This window comes from Artemia sp. Qi Xiang Cuo, chromosome 3 (genome assembly GCF_049724085.1).
Source record: "Artemia sp. Qi Xiang Cuo chromosome 3, ASM4972408v1, whole genome shotgun sequence".
Classification (NCBI taxonomy): Eukaryota; Metazoa; Arthropoda; class Branchiopoda; order Anostraca; family Artemiidae; genus Artemia; species Artemia sp. Qi Xiang Cuo.
The window spans coordinates 61,717,995-61,729,469 of NC_142796.1; the positions used below are offsets into that span (position 1 = coordinate 61,717,995).

Here is an 11,475-nt window from a genome sequence, read left to right on the forward strand (position 1 = left end):
GGTTGCAGTGTTTTCACCTCAAATGTTTTGAAATCCCCTAAAAGGCTGATGGAAAACCCTAGGAATCTCCATTTTCTATGCCAAATCCCTAGAGGTTTCCCCATTTCCTGACTTCTTACCAAATCACTAGTAAAGGCTCGTTATGCTGACTTTAATAGTATTTGTTCAAGACGACTCATTTTGCAACTCAAGACCTTTTACTTGTACCAAAATATCTTCTTTTGACGTTTGAAATAATGTTTTGTATTTATCGACTAGTTAAGTTTGGTTTTGATTTACAGATTTCAGATTCTGGACCATAGGAAGATATTTTATTTATTTTTGTTTGCTTTTATTTTTTCCTTCGCTATTACTATTTTTGCAACCCCCTCGTTTTTCGAAAAAGAGGCTGGGAGGCTGTGGAAACAGGAAGAGGCAGAGAAGTTATATGAAATATTATGAAAATTGCTCATATGTGAATAACTAACCAAGTTTTCGGTAAAGTTGTAGAAAAGGGCAGGAAAAGGGACTTCTGATATAAACATCTTATTTCTTACTATATATTAAATAAAAAAAAACAAGTTTTTTTACTGAAAGTAAGGAGCGACATTAAAACTTAAAACAAACAGAAATTATTCCGTATATGAAAGGGTCAATACCTCGCCAATGGCTCAATGGCTCACCGTACATGAATAATTAAAACGAAATTTGCATATTAGTTGTTTTTTTTTGGCTAAATGGCTTTCTCGAAATTTTGCTTTGACTTAACTTACGTAACGAACTTCTATATTCGTATATTTTTATTACGTATATCAGGGAGTTCGCCTCCTAGTCAATACCTCGCTCTTTACGATAAAGTTCAAATTTTGTTCTTATTTTTTAAGAATGACCTCTTAATCAGAAAGGTCGTTAATTAGAATAAATAGCTCTGCTGAAAGTGCAAAAAAATAGTATAAAGAGCGATGTAATGACGAGGGGGCGAACCCAATCATATACGTAATAATTTCTGTTCGTTTTAAGTTTGATGTTGCTCCTTACTTGCAGTTGAATTTTTTTTTTTAAATTCAATTTCTGATCTTTTTTGAAATAACGCTGGGAAATCTGGCGCCCCCTTCACAGCAATGTCCCTTCCCCCATGAAAACTTCCTCCATGGAAAGATCCTCCCACGTAACCCCCGACCCCCTCCCAACTATCAGAAAAAATCCCCCCTGAAAACTTCTGTATAGTTCCCAATAATCAATACTATAATGTAAACATTGGGCAAAGTTCAAAACTTGCAGACCTTCCCCCGGGGATTGTGGGGGTTTAAGTCATCCTCTAAGACATTTTTTTATTTTTCGACCATGCTGAGCAAAATGGCTATCTCAAAATTTTGAGCGGGTGACTTTGGGAAAAAACCTAGTTGCCCTCAATTTTTTGGGGTCATTTAAAAAGGGCACTAGAACTCTTAAATTCCGTTTCAATGAGCCCTCACACGATATTCTAGGACCACTGGGTCAATACGATCACCCCCGGGAAAAAAAAAACAACAAATAAACATGCATCCGTGATCTTTCTTCTGGCAAAAAATACAAAATTCCACATTTTTGCAAGTAGGAGCTTGAAACTTCTATAGTAGGGTTCTCTGATGCGCTGAATCTCATGGTTTAATTTTCATTAAAGTTCTATGACGTTTAGGGGATGTTACCCTTTTTTTCGAAAATAAGGCAAATCAAACAGTTCGTGGTAACGAACTGTAAGGAGCGACCCGGCTCAATAGTAACCGAAACTCTAAAAAACAGAATTTTGATACCAATAGATACATCAAAAGAATCAGATTTTTATGCTGATTTCAAATATATAAGTTTCATCAGGTTTAGTCTTGATGATAAGTTTCATCAAGTTTACCCATTAAAAGTTACGCGCCTGAGAAAATTTGCCTTATTTATGAAAAAAAGGGGAAAACACCCCCTAAAAGTCACAGAACCTTAATGAATATCACACCATCAGATTCAGCATATTAGAGAACCCTAATGTAGAGGTTTCAAGGTCCTATCTGCAAAAATGTGGAATTTTGTATTTTTTGCCAGAAGAAAGATCATGGATGCGTGTTTATTTGTTTTTTGTTTTTTTTTCCCCAGGGGTGATCGTATCGACCCAGTGGTCCTAGAATATCGCGGGAGGGCTCATTCGAACGAAAATTAAAAGTTCTAGTGCCCTTTTTAAGCGACAAAAAAAATTGAGGGCAATTAGGCCCCCTCCCACGCTCATATTTTTCCCAAAGTCACCCGATCAAAATTTTGAGATAGTCATTTTGTTTCGCATGGTCGAAACATATAAAAAATATGTCTTTGAGGATGAGTTCTTGTGATGTCACTCGATTGCTACTCCTCCTCCTACTAGAAGACATTCCTTATATTGATCGTGAGTCAGTTTCCTTCTGGAAGTGAGACGTACAACATCGGAGAAATGTTCTACTCATGTTCACTATGTTTATATAAATTGGGCAGCTGGTCATAATGTGAGAACTGTACTATAGTTGATGGCTATAATGAAAGGTGTAGATTATGCAATCCGTTTAAGTTGCATTGAGGATACGCTGTACAAATTAAGGATTGTAATTCCTGTCTTGAAGAGACTTTTGACTCTCATCCTATAGGATATCTCTGCTCCAATTGTTACTTTTATAAATGTGATCAATGGGGATATACTTACCCTGGCATGATTGGAAAAAAACCCTAAACGTGATTTTAGTTTATTTCTAAGAGATTGGTATCGTCGTGGATTTAAATTATTTTGGGAAGAAGAATTTAGAGCACGTTTCAATTGTAAAAAATGAAGAGAGTATGGTTTCTACGTCGTCGTTGTGAGGACAATGGTAGTAATGATTATAAACCTACTGATTTTTATTTGGCTGTTAGAGAAAGTGATTCTTCATATGAGAATATTGTGTGCGACATTACTTCAAACAGTGAGATAAAAACATGGGAATTTTATAATCTGAATCATAAATAGTATCATTGACTTCACGAAGAGATTTAATAAAAATTTTGTTACATTATATTGTGGAAAATGTGACCCTGACTTTGCACGCCAGGATCAGTACATGTTTCATCAAGTTTAGTCTTGATGATAAGTTTCATCAAGTTTACCCATCAAAAGTTACGCGTCTGAGAAAATTTGCCTTATTTTTGAAAAAAGGGGACCCCCCCCCCTAAAAGTCATAGAGCCTTAGTGAAAATCACACCATCAGACCATCAGATTCAGCGTATCAGAGAACCCCTACTGCAAAAGTTTCGATCTCCTGTCTTCAAAAATGTGGGATTTTGTGTTTTTTGCCAGAAGAAAGGTCACGGATGCCTGTTATATATATATTTTTTTTTTCTGCGGGGGTGATCGTATCGACCCAGTGGTCCTAGAATATCTTGGGAGGGCTCATTCGAACGGAAATTAGAAGTTCTAGTGTCCTTTTTAAGTGACCAAAAAATGGAGGGCAACTAGGCCCCCTCCCACGCTCATTTTTTACCAAAGTCACCCGATCAAATTTTTTAGATAGCCATTATGTTCAGCATGGTCGAAAAATACAATAACTATGTCTTTGAGGATGACTTGATCCCCCACAGTCCCCGGGGGAAGGTCTGCAAGTTATGAACTTTGCCCATGTTTACATACAGTATTGGTTATTGGGAAGTATACAGAAATTTTCAGGGAGGATTTTTTTGATTGTAGGGGGATGGGTGGGTCGGTGGTTAGGCGGGAGGATCGGTCCATAAAGGAAGTTTACAGTGGGGATAGGACACAACCATGAAGGGGGTCCCGTATTTCCAAGCATTATTTAAAAAAACGATAAGAATTTAAATTGAAAAAAATTCAACCAAAGCTGCATTAATTCAAAAACGTTCAGAAACTAAAAAAAACAATTTTTTTTAAAACTGAAAGTAAGGAGCGACATTAGAACTTAAAACGAACAGAAATGATTCTGTATATGAAAGGGGGTGTCCCCTCCTCAACGCCTCGCTCTTTACGCTAAAGCTTGACTCTCTCTCACAACTTTATTTTTTAAAACAATAAAAAACATTAGGCTAAAGAGCGAGGCGTTGAGGAAGTGATATCCCCTTTCATGTACGGAATTATTTCTGTTCGTTTTAAGTTTTAATGTCGCTCCTTACTTTCAGTTAAAAAAAAACTTTTTTTATTTAGTTTTCTCAGGAGCGTAACTTTTGGCTAAGATTAAACTTGATGAAACCTATATATTTGAAATCAGCATAAAAATATGATTCTTTTGTGTATCTATTGGTATCAACATTCCGTTTTTTAGAGTTTCCGTTAACTTAAGTTTCTAGATAAATCTAGAAACTTAGGCTATTAGCAGTATTTGAGATATTATACCTCAATTAGAATCCTGCTCTCTTGGATTTTAGCATGTGGGGTAATACATACTTGTACTAATATAAGCAGAAGAATTAGGCTGGATGAGAAGACAGTATTCATGAAAATAAAATATGCCAAATGAAAATAATTTATTTGTATCATTTAAGGCAGGGGTTCCCAACCTTTTTTTACTCTAGAGCACATTCTAAAATATCCGTAGGGGGCGGGCACCACCTGTTTTAGATCCACAAACTCCTTTCATAACTTGTCATTTTCCCTTAATTTGTTTTCTTATTTTCTTATAGTCATAATGTATTAATAAATAATAAACAAAAATGTTTCAAAATAATTAAATCATTTGGTATTTTTTTTAAATTGTATACACACAGAGAAATGTATTTACAAAACGTAAAAAAAGTAAACAAAACACACAAATACAAAGAAAACATTTCATTAAAAAATATAATAAAGTAAATGTGACCTTTGGCATTGCATTTCATTGGTCAGGGCTTCATAATTAGGAGCGTATGACGAATTGACGATAATCCTGTTGCCGACAATCATAAAGATGCTCATCGGTGAGTCGAGATCTATATCTTGATTTTATTAAGTTCATGTTTGAAAACAATGATTCGCATAAATATTTCGAACCGAAAAATGGTTCAATTTTATATGCCACTTTTTTCAACAATGGGAACTTTTCTCTATCCCCTGCATTCCAAAAGTCCTCTGACATTAAGGATTTTAGCAAAATATCATTCTTAAGGTCCAACTAACTCTAGTTCGTCTGTCTTACCTTGAACAAAATCTGCAATACATGCGGCTATTTCCATAACATTTATTTGGCAAGTAAAAGGATTGATACAGAAGGAAACTATTGGCTCATTATGTTTAAACTGTAAAAATCTCCCTTTAATTTTTTTTAACTCTTGAAGATGCTTAATAAATAATGTCCCATTTAATTCACTGTCACATAGCATTTTCTTCATATGTGGGAAATGCACGGGAGAATTGATCTGCAGATGTGATATCAACAAATCCAATTTAGCTATAAATGACTTTACAGAGCTTATCATTTCAGATATGCTTTTGTCTTTACCCTGCAACTCCAAATTAAAAGAATTCAATTTTTTCATGATGTCTGTTAGAAATCTCAAATCAATCAACCAGCCAGAGTCAGCTACTTCATCATAATTTTCCTTTCTATCGTGTATAAATGTTTTTATTTCTTCAATTAAACTTACAAATCTTGTAAGAACCTTTCCTTTACTTAGTCAACGTACTTCAGTATGTAGAATAAGATCATGTTCTTTATCTTCAGTATCTTCTAACAGGGCCTTTCCAGGCTGTTAATTTTTTTTTTTTTTAGAAGACTCCTAATTCGTGTTTCGTCTGACGAACATGTCTCTAATCTAACTGTCGCGACCCGAACAGGGCAGCAATCACAAATTTACAATGACAACAACGCGGTTCCAGGCGGGGAATGCTATTGCGCATAACTCCATGTAAACACGGAAAATCCAAAGTGAGCCGATGATCACCGAAGCAATCAGAGTTATGTGCCTTGTGATTTAGCGCCTTCGGCGTTTATCGGATCAGTTCATGGCGTTTGTTCCACTCATTCACTTCGGGTTTTCTGCGTGTACAAGGTGTGGTGTGCAAATGGCACTAGCCGTTCCAGGCTAGCGTAAATAGTGCAGTCTGGCTCGCCGCTAGACAATTTGGGACAAGTATCGAACATATTTAATAAACTTAGGCAGTATAAAAATTAAAACTCTAGGAAATGAATAAAAATAAACCATATTTTAAAATAATGTTTATGAAAAAATTCTATCTGTCGAATAGTGAGAGGCGGGCACAGGGTTGGGAACCTCTGATTTAAGGTATATTCAAAATAAAGATAAAATGTTGTTACCTGATAGTAGTAAGGCCATAGGGAATATGACGATTACATTGACGGTTATAAGAATATACAGTGCAAAGGTTTGACGACTACAAGAATATACTCTGTAAGAGTGTGACTTTCACAAGTGATTGCGTAATATGCCTTACCATGGGTCAGTCACCTATTACTACGAACGATACTTGCCTTACCAGACGGGTTTCTAAGGTAACACCCATTTTTTTGGGGTCAATTGATAAGAGAGAGCGGCGGTTAGTCCATATGGTAACTTGATTAGTTGGTTTTTTTAAAAACTTGGCAAGGTATAATGTACTCAAGCAAAAACCCAATATAATGTTCGAATACTACATTCCAATTGTCATTATGCTTTAACACATTGTTTATAGTACACTACATATTATTAATTTTGAAAACAATGGATTCGTCAATTTTCAATGTGAGTAAACTATCATTTTTTATTTCCCAAAAAAAAAAAAAAAAAAACGTTTTACTAGTAAAATAAAATTTCAGGGGGGGGGGCGGATCCCCGGACAGAGAACCACAAACACATGCTAGGATATTAAAAACGCATGCCTTAGGGGTCAAATGAAAATTAAAAATACACACACAACAGGTGAAATTTACCGAGCTCTCCATTTTGAAACATATTAGAGTCATAAAGTAATATAAAAACAACCATAAAAGGAACTACCTTCAAGTCATTGTAAACCTAAACCAAATAAATAAGAGGGCAAAAGTTCCTCAGACTTTAAGACAGAGCAGTAACAATTAACACAAAATAAAAAAAGGAAATATCATTGAATAATTAATAGTGTTATGAAGACATGCAGACAGAAACGCCACACGTTCTTATTCACAAAAGAATTAATGCATAGAAAAAACAAATAAAACCCACTGCTTAAAATACATTGAAATTTGCGGTATCTAAGCCACATGTTTTGGCCTGTGAACTCAACCTTGAAAAAAAGAATAAACACGTATCCATGATCTTTCTTCTGGCAAAAAAATACAAATTCCAATAAAAACTGTTCAAACGTGTTAATAACCTGTAAGTTATAGGTATCTGATAACTCGTTCAGTATCGCATGTATTATTAGCGGTATCAATGGTATTTCATTTGCGTAAAGATATCTCGATTTGCCAAAACTTTTATCATTCGCGTAAAACTAACTCAATTTGCAAAAAAGGTATTCCATTTGCGTAACTCTGCTCTGAATGTCCTTAATGAGGATATAAATAATATAGAATGACATTGTGACTTGACCTAGCTGTACCTCTGATGTGGTCTGTATAATACACAAGTAACGTTTGAAAAGTATTGTCAATTTAAAATAGGATCTAACGTTCCCTTCGTTCCCCCATTTCTGCGGGGCTGGGTAGGGTAAGTGTGGGAGAGGGGGAGTCCATTTTGGAGATTTCTGATAACAACTACCATTCATTGCGATCGTAGCTCTATGTTGGCTCGTTTTAAATACTTCAGCTTGTCTATTCATTTGTGTTAAATAAAAATCTTGAATCTGGAAAATGAAAAAATAAGTATTTAAACAAAATGGACGATGCTGCTAATTAAAGAATAGTAGGCTACACTCAGAATTGTTTGCATGAGGGTTCAGTTAAAGAGGTCTCACTTGCATGAGGGTTCGGATGCATGGGGGTTCACTTGCTTGGGGTTCAGTTACACGGGGATTCAGTTACAATGGAACCCACACAAAAACAATGGGGCACACACAAAAGCGATAAAATTAAAAAATCAGTATTTAACCCAACTTTACGATGCTGCTGATTAGAGAATAGTAGGATACACTCGGAATTGTTTGCATGAGGGTTCTGTTAAAGAGGTCTCACTGGCACGAGGGTTCAGATGCGTGTGGGTTCACTTGCTTGGGATCCAGTTACATGTAGATTCAGTTACATGAAGATTAGTTAAATGCAGTAGACTTGCACAGTCTTATTGGAAAAAATTGGAGGGCATACTTATACAGTTCTATTAGGAGCTATTTTTATAGAAATGGTTCATTTTTGAATTGAAGCTATGCTTTTCTGTCTGAAGATACATATTTGAATCAGAAAATGTGAAAATGTACACAATTCAAACAGAGAAGTGTGTTTTGACGATATTTTCTATAATTTCGTCTGAAAAATAGGAGTTCACGCTTAAAAAGTTCTATTAAGAGCTATTTTTATGGAAATGGTTAATTTTTGAATTGAAACTATGCTTTTCTGACTGAAGATACACATTTGAATCAGAAAATGTGAAAATGTACACAATTGAAACAGAGAAATGTGTGTTGAAGATATTTTATATAATTTCATCTGAAAAATAGGAGTTTACGCTTAAAAAGTTCTATTAACAGCTATTTTTATGGAAATGGTTCATTTTTGAACCAAAACCACGCTTTTCTGACTGAAAATATAGATTATAATCAGAGAATCATGTATTGACGATATTTTCTATAATTTCGTCTGAAAAATAGGAGTTCAGGCTTAAAAAGTTCTATTAAGAGCTTTTTTTATGGAAATGGTTCATGTATTTAGCAAAGTTACCCATAGCTAGTTGAAACTCTGCATAAATTTCTTCATTATTAGCCTAATTGCGTAGGTACTAAAGGAAAACTGAACATTTTTTCCGATTTTGTGTGTTTTCGCAAGAAAATAGCTGGTCTTTAGCAAACTTAGCCATAGCTAGTTGAAACTCTACATAAATATCTTCATTTTTAGCCTAATTGCCTAGATACTAAAGGAACATTGAACATTTTTTCTGATTTTGTGTGTTTTCGCAAGAAAATAGCTTGTCATTATCAAACTTAGCCATAGCTAGTTGAAACTCTGCATAAATATCTTCATTTTTTTAGCCTAATTGCGTAGGTACTAAAGGAACATTGAACATTTTTTTTCTCATTTTATGTGTTTTCGCAAGAAAATAGCTGGTCTTTAGCAAACTTAGCCATAGCTAGTTGAAACACTGCATAAATATCTTCATTTTTTAGCCTAATTGCGTAAGTACTAAAGGAACATTGAACATTTTTTCTGATTTGGTGTGTTTTCGCAAGAAAATAAATGGTCTTTAGCAAACTTAGCCATAGCTAGTTGAAACTCTACATAAATATCTTCATTTTTTAGCCTAATTGCGTAGCTACTAAAGGAACATTGAACATTTTTTTCTGATTTTGTGTGTTTTTGCAAGAAAATAGCTGGTCTTTAGCAAACTTAGCCATAGCTAGTTGAAACTCTGCATAAATATCTTCATTTTTAGCCTAATTAAGAAGGTACTAAAGGAACATTGAACATTTTTTCTGATTTTGTGTGTTTTTTGCAGGAAAATAGCTGGTCTTTAGCAAACTTAGCCATATCTAGTTGAAACTGTACATAAATAACTAAAATTTTAGACTAAGTTCGTATATAATACAGTAACACTTATTTTTTTTTTGGATTTTGTGTGTTTTCTCGATAAAATGACTTGTCAGTACCATACGAAGCACTAGCGCTTATTAACTCCGACTATATAACTTCATTTTTATCATCCTTGCGTAGGTACTAAAGTAACATTGAAAAATTTTTTCTGATTTTTGTGTGTTTTTGGAAGAAACTATACTTTCTTTATCAAAATTAGACATAGCTCGTTTAATATCTGCAAAACTATCTTCATTTTTAGCCTAAGTGGGCAGGTACTAAAGGAGCATTGAACATTTTTTCTGATTTTGTGTGTTTTCGCAAGAAAATAGCTTGTCTTTAGCAAACTTAGCCATAACTAGTTGAAACTCTGAATAAACATCTTCATTTTTAGCCTACTTGCGTAGCTACTACAGGAACATTTTTGTTGTATCTATTAGTATCAATTTTCCGTTTTTTAGAGTTTTGGTTACTATTGAGCCTTACGTGCCTGAAATCAGGAATTATAATATCTAATTAGCTGTTTGGGTTTTCAGACATAGTTTTTTAGATGTTCATGTGTGTTAGGTTCCTGGAGGGTTTTATGACTCCTCCCTCCAATGAATTCAGATGGTTTTAGGACTCATCCACCTAGCCATAAATCCATTCAACCTTGAAGATATAAAAGTTTGATGAAGTATTTTTCTACTTAACAACTACATTAATAGCTTTCAAGATGATAGGACTGTATGATACAGAATTTATCAGTTTGAAAAAATCATCTTGTGGTGCTATATTTGAATGTACATTTTTAATATTGTCTTTGGAACTCGAAGAAATTGACTGTTATCATTGGATAGTGAACTATAACATGTTTGAGCATGATAAAAGCTTTTGGAGTACTACATTACGTCATATAAACAGACTGGGATTCTACGATAGAGTGATTACACCACTTAATAATGCTGGTCGGTAACTGAGAGATGTTCAGGAGAAAGTCAGTGAAATTTGCAGCTTTTTCGGGGTTGAAGAGCTCTAAGTAAAGGGCAATTTACCTACAGATAAAGTTTTAATTCAAAAGTGTGATCCTAGGATTCCACTTTTCAATCTAGAAGCGTTGAAGTGTCCTAAATTAAAGGGGGTTATCACCGTCCTGAAGACGAGGTTAGGTTCTTCGCACAGTGGATACCTACCTGATCGTGATAAATCCATAAGACATGGTAAAAACTATTCTATATCATGGGACCATCGTTTGTGGATGTTTAAGAGTGAACTCTAAGTATTATTTTTATGTAAAAATTTGTTGTTGTGTTTTTTTTCTCAAAAAAATCTGTTAATACGTTTAAGCAATAAATATCTTTAAGCTTAACCCGTCTTTATTCTTTAGAATAGTTCTATTGTAAGCAAGTAACAAACTCTTTCCTGAAGTCACCTCTTGGATACACAATGCAGAAACTTCATTAAAGAAACTGTGAAAAAACTGTAAGTAAGTAAGTAACAAATTCTTTCTTGAAGTCACCTCTTGGATACACAATACAGAAATTTTCATTAAGAAAATGATAAAAAAAATGTAAGTAAGTAGCAAATTCTTTCTTGAATTCACCTGCTGGATAAAAAAAGATATTTCGTTCAAGAAATTATGACAAAATTCCAAGTAAGTAACAAAATCTATAGTGTTTTCACGACTTAGATACACGATGTAGAAATTTAATTTAAGAAATTATGAAAAAATTCTCAGTAAGTAACAATTTCTTTCTTGAAGTGATCTCTTGTATACTCAATACGGAAATTTCATATTTTATTTGAGGAAAATATTTGTAATTAAGTAACAAACTCTATTGATTTAACCTCTTGGATATACAGTACAGATACT

General features: G+C 34.2%; 1 protein-coding gene across 1 annotated transcript in view; it reads left to right on the forward strand.

Annotated features, from left to right (window-relative positions):
• Ube4A (Ubiquitination factor E4A) overlaps positions 1-11,475 on the forward strand; it is a 109,675-nt gene that overhangs the window by 18,024 nt on the left and 80,176 nt on the right. The gene's annotated exons all lie outside the window — the stretch shown is intronic.